Raw genomic sequence first — 6,013 nt, forward strand, 5'->3', positions numbered from 1 at the left:
GGCCTACATAAAGCACAGAAAACAGAGACACACACAAAAGAGCACATAGCAAAAATAACTTGATCTAGGAGAAAGAAGACAACCCCCCTTTCCTCCATTACTGTCAGGAGCTGGTTCTCTCTCTCTCTCCCTTGTTCCTGTACATTCTCTCTCTCTCTCTCTCTCTCCCCGGCTGCCTCCTCCATATTCATTAGTTCTCATTATTGTCCCATGATTGGAACACCTGCTTCCAAATTACTGCTGTAATGAGCAATTACACTCCAGACAATATCATCACCTTCTACTGTGTGGATGCTGCCAACAGCCTTTTTGTTTACTTAATGAAGATTTTTCTGTTCTTAAATTGAAATTTAATTTCACTACACATTTATATATTCATGACTTTGAGGTAGAAATGTCTTAGAGCTTACAAGGTTCCTTATTCGGCAATCGGCATGCTTGCTTATCTCTGGTGGAGGCATGGTCGAGAGCCACCACCAGGGGGAGTCATACCACATCATTCCACTCAGATGGGGTGCTGAGCACCAGAGGGGGCTGATACAGGGAGAGGGGGAGAGGTGGAGGAGAGGGGACTGATAGAGGGAGAGAGGTGAAGGAGAGGGGGCTGATACAGGGAGAGGAAGAGAGGTGAAGGAGAGGGGGCTGATACAGGGAGAGGAAGAGAGGTGAAGGAGAGGGGGCTGATACAGGGAGAGAGAGAGAGAACCAGCTCCTGACTGTAATGGAGGAAAGGGGGGTTGTCTTCTTTCTCCTAGATCAAGTTAATTTTGTGATGTGCTCTTTTGTGTGTGTCGCTCTTAACTGTGCTTTATGTAGGCCTATAGTATGTGTGTTTACTGTGTGTGTGTCTCTGTTTCCTGTGCTTTATGTAGGCCTACAGTATGTGTGTTTACTGTGTGTGTGTGTGTGTCTCTGTTTCCTGTGCATTATGTAGCCCTACAGTATGTGTGTTTACTGTGTGTGTGTGTGTGTCTCTGTTTCCTGTGCATTATGTAGGCCTACAGTATGTGTGTTCCGCTACAAGACCATGGTGCTTGCCTACGGAGCTGTGAGGGGAACGGCACCTCACTACCTCCAGGCTCTGATCAGGCCCTACACCCAAACAAGGGCACTGCGTTCATCCACCTCTGGCCTGCTCGCCTCCCTACCACTGAGGAAGTACAGTTCCCGCTCAGCCCAGTCAAAACTGTTCGCTGCTCTGGCCCCCCTATGGTGGAACAAACTCCCTCACGACGCCAGGACAGCGGAGTCAATCACCACCTTCCGGAGACACCTGAAACCCCACCTCTTTAAGGAATACCTAGGATAGGATAAAGTAATCCTTCTCCCCCTCCCCCCTTAAAAGACCTAGATGCACTATTGTAAAGTGGCTGTTCCACTGGATGTCATAAGGTGAAAGCACCAATTTGTAAGTCGCTCTGGATAAGAGCGTCTGCTAAATGACTTAAATGTAAATGTAAATGTAAATGTTTACTGTGTGTGTGTGTGTCTCTGTTTCCTGTGCTTTATGTAGGCCTACAGTATGTGTGTTTACTGTGTGTGTTTGTGTGTGTCGCTGTTTCCTGTGCTTTATGTAGCCCTACAGTATGTGTGTTTATTGTGTGTGTGTGTGTCTCTGTTTCCTGTGCATTATGTAGCCCTACAGTATGTGTGTTTACTGTGTGTGTGTGTGTGTCTCTGTTTCCTGTGCATTATGTAGCCCTACAGTATGTGTGTTTACTGTGTGTGTGTCTCTGTTTCCTGTGCATTATATAGGCCTACAGTATGTGTGTTTACTGTGTGTGTGTGTGTGTCTCTGTTTCCTGTGCTTTATGTAGGCCTACAGTATGTGTGTTTACTGTGTGTGTGTGTGTCTATGTTTCCTGTGCTTTATGTAGGCCTACACTATGTGTGTTTACTGTGTGTGTGTGTGTCTCTGTTTCCTGTGCTTTATGTAGGTCTACAGTATGTGTGTTTACTGTGTGTGTGTCTCTGTTTCCTGTGCATTATGTAGCCCTACAGTATGTGTGTTTACTGTGTGTGTGTGTGTCTCTGTTTCCTGTGCATTATGTAGCCCTACAGTATGTGTGTTTACTGTGTGTGTGTGTGTGTCTCTGTTTCCTGTGCATTATGTAGCCCTACAGTATGTGTGTTTACTGTGTGTGTGTGTGTGTCTCTGTTTCCTGTGCATTATGTAGCCCTACAGTATGTGTGTTTACTGTGTGTGTGTCTCTGTTTCCTGTGCATTATGTAGCCCTACAGTATGTGTGTTTACTGTGTGTGTGTGTGTGTGTGTCTCTGTTTCCTGTGCATTATGTAGCCCTACAGTATGTGTGTTTACTGTGTGTGTGTCGCTGTTTCCTGTGCATGATGTAGCCCTACAGTATGTGTGTTTACTGTGTGTGTGTCTCTGTTTCCTGTGCATTATGTAGCCCTACAGTATGTGTGTTTACTGTGTGTGTGTCTCTGTTTCCTGTGCATTATGTAGCCCTACAGTATGTGTGTTTACTGTGTGTGTGTGTGTCTCTGTTTCCTGGGCATTATGTAGCCCTACAGTATGTGTGTTTACTGTGTGTGTGTCACTGTTTCCTGTGCATTATGTAGGCCTACAGTATGTGTGTTTACTGTGTATGTGTGTGTCTCTGTTTCCTGTGCTTTATGTAGCCCTACAGTATGTGTGTTTACTGTGTGTGTGTCGCTGTTTCCTGTGCATTATGTAGGCCTACAGTATGTGTGTTTACTGTGTATGTGTGTGTCTCTGTTTCCTGTGTTTTATGTAGCCCTACAGTATGTGTGTTTACTGTGTGTGTGTCTCTGTTTCCTGTGCATTATGTAGCCCTACAGTATGTGTGTTTACTGTGTGTGTGTCGCTGTTTCCTGTGCATTATGTAGCTCTACAGTATGTGTGTTTACTGTGTGTGTGTATGTCGCTGTTTCCTGTGCTTTATGTAGGCCTACAGTATGTGTGTTTACTGTGTGTGTGTGTGTCTCTGTTTCCTGGGCATTATGTAGGCCTACAGTATGTGTGTTTACTGTGTGTGTGTCGCTGTTTCCTGTGCTTTACGTAGGCCTACAGTATGTGTGTTTACTGTGTGTGTGTGTGTCTCTGTTTCCTGTGCATTATGTAGCCCTACAGTATGTGTGTTTACTGTGTGTGTGTGTGTGTCTGTTTCCTGTGCATTATGTAGGCCTACAGTATGTGTGTTTACTGTGTGTGTGTCTCTGTTTCCTGTGCATTATGTAGGCCTACAGTATGTGTGTTTACTGTGTGTGTGTGTCTCTGTTTCCTGTGCTTTATGTAGGCCTACAGTATGTGTGTTTACTGTGTGTGTGTGTCTCTGTTTCCTGTGCTTTATGTAGGCCTACACTATGTGTGTTTACTGTGTGTGTGTGTGTCTCTGTTTCCTGTGCTTTATGTAGGCCTACAGTATGTGTGTTTACTGTGTGTGTGTCTCTGTTTCCTGTGCATTATGTAGCCCTACAATATGTGTGTTTACTGTGTGTGTGTGTGTCTCTGTTTCCTGTGCATTATGTAGCCCTACAGTATGTGTGTTTACTGTGTGTGTGTGTGTCTCTGTTTCCTGTGCTTTATGTAGGCCTACAGTATGTGTGTTTACTGTGTGTGTGTGTGTCTCTGTTTCCTGTGCTTTATGTAGGCCTACAGTATGTGTGTTTACTGTGTGTGTGTGTGTCTCTGTTTCCTGTGCATTATGTAGCCCTACAGTATGTGTGTTTACTGTGTGTGTGTCTCTGTTTCCTGTGCATTATGTAGCCCTACAGTATGTGTGTTTACTGTGTGTGTGTGTGTGTGTCTCTGTTTCCTGTGCATTATGTAGCCCTACAGTATGTGTGTTTACTGTGTGTGTGTCGCTGTTTCCTGTGCATTATGTAGCCCTACAGTATGTGTGTTTACTGTGTGTGTGTGTGTGTGTCTCTGTTTCCTGTGCATTATGTAGCCCTACAGTATGTGTGTTTACTGTGTGTGTGTGTGTCTCTGTTTCCTGGGCATTATGTAGCCCTACAGTATGTGTGTTTACTGTGTGTGTGTCTCTGTTTCCTGTGCATTATGTAGCCCTACAGTATGTGTGTTTACTGTGTATGTGTCGCTGTTTCCTGTGCATTATGTAGCCCTACAGTATGTGTGTTTACTGTGTATGTGTGTGTCTCTGTTTCCTTTGCTTTATGTAGCCCTACAGTATGTGTGTTTACTGTGTGTGTGTCTCTGTTTCCTGTGCATTATGTAGGCCTACAGTATGTGTGTTTACTGTGTATGTGTGTGTCTCTGTTTCCTGTGCTTTATGTAGCCCTACAGTATGTGTGTTTACTGTGTGTGTGTCTCTGTTTCCTGTGCATTATGTAGCCCTACAGTATGTGTGTTTACTGTGTGTGTGTGTCGCTGTTTCCTGTGCATTATGTAGCACTACAGTATGTGTGTTTACTGTGTGTGTGTGTGTGTCTCTGTTTCCTGTGCATTATGTAGCCCTACAGTATGTGTGTTTACTGTGTGTGTGTGTCTCTGTTTCCTGTGCATTATGTAGCCCTACAGTATGTCAAATCAAATCAAATTTATTCATATACCCCTTCGTACATCAGCTGATATCTCAAAGTGCTGTACAGAAACCCAGCCTAAAACCCCAAACAGCAAACAATGCAGGTGTAAAAGCACGGTGGCTAGGAAAAACTCCCTAGAAAGGCCAAAACCTAGGAAGAAACCTAGAGAGGAACCAGGCTATGTGGGGAGGCCAGTCCTCTTCTGGCTGTGCCGGGTAGAGATTATAACAGAACATGACCAAGATGTTCAAATGTTCATAAATGACCAGCATGGTCGAATAATAATAAGGCAGAACAGTTGAAACTGGAGCAGCAGCACAGTCAGGTGGACTGGGGACAGCAAGGAGTCATCATGTCAGGTAGTCCTGGGGCACGGTCCTAGGGCTCAGGTCCTCCGAGAGAGAGAAAGAAAGAGAGAATTAGAGAGAGCATATGTTGGGTGGCCAGTCCTCTTCTGGCTATGCCGGGTGGAGATTATAACAGAACGTGGCCAAGATGTTCAAATGTTCATAAATGACCAGCATGGTTGAATAATAGTAAGGCAGAACAGTTGAACTGGAGCAGCAGCATGGCCAGGTGGACTGGGGACAGCAAGGAGTCATCATGTCAGGTAGTCCTGGGACATGGTCCTAGGGCCCAGGCCAGTTGAAACTGGAGCAGCAGCATGGCCAGGTGGACTGGGGACAGCAAGGAGTCATCATGTCAGGTAGTCCTGGGGCATGGTCCTAGGGCCCAGGCCAGTTGAAACTGGAGCAGCAGCATGGCCAGGTGGACTGGGGACAGCAAGGAGTCATCATGTCAGGTAGTCCTGGGGCATGGTCCTAGGGCTCAGGTCCTCCGAGAGAGAGAAAGAAAGAGAGAAGGAGAGAATTAGAGAACGCACACTTAGATTCTCACAGGACACCGAATAGGACAGGAGAAGTACTCCAGATATAACAAACTGACCCTAGCCCCCCGACACATAAACTACTGCAGCATAAATACTTTAGGCTGAGACAGGAGGGGTCAGGAGACACTGTGGCCCCATCCGAGGACACCCCCGGACAGGGCCAAACAGGAAGGATATAACCTATAATAATATGTGTGTTTACTGTGTGTGTGTCGCTGTTTCCTGTGCATTATGTAGCCCTACAGTATGTGTTTTTACTGTGTGTGTCTCTGTTTCCTGTGCATTATGTAGGCCTACATTATGTGTGTTTACTGTGTGTGTGTCTCTGTTTCCTGTGCATTATGTAGCCCTACAGTATGTGTGTTTACTGTGTGTGTGTGTGTCTCTGTTTCCTGTGCATTATGTAGCCGTACAGTATGTGTGTTTACTGTGTGTGTGTGTGTCTCTGTTTCCTGTGCATTATGTAGCCCTACAGTATGTGTGTTTACTGTGTGTGTGTGTGTCTCTGTTTCCTGTGCATTATGTAGCCCTACAGTATGTGTGTTTACTGTGTGTGTGTGTCGCTGTTTCCTGTGCATTATGTAGCACTACAGT

This window comes from Oncorhynchus nerka, linkage group LG9b (assembly GCF_034236695.1).
Source record: "Oncorhynchus nerka isolate Pitt River linkage group LG9b, Oner_Uvic_2.0, whole genome shotgun sequence".
NCBI lineage: Eukaryota > Metazoa > Chordata > Actinopteri > Salmoniformes > Salmonidae > Oncorhynchus > Oncorhynchus nerka.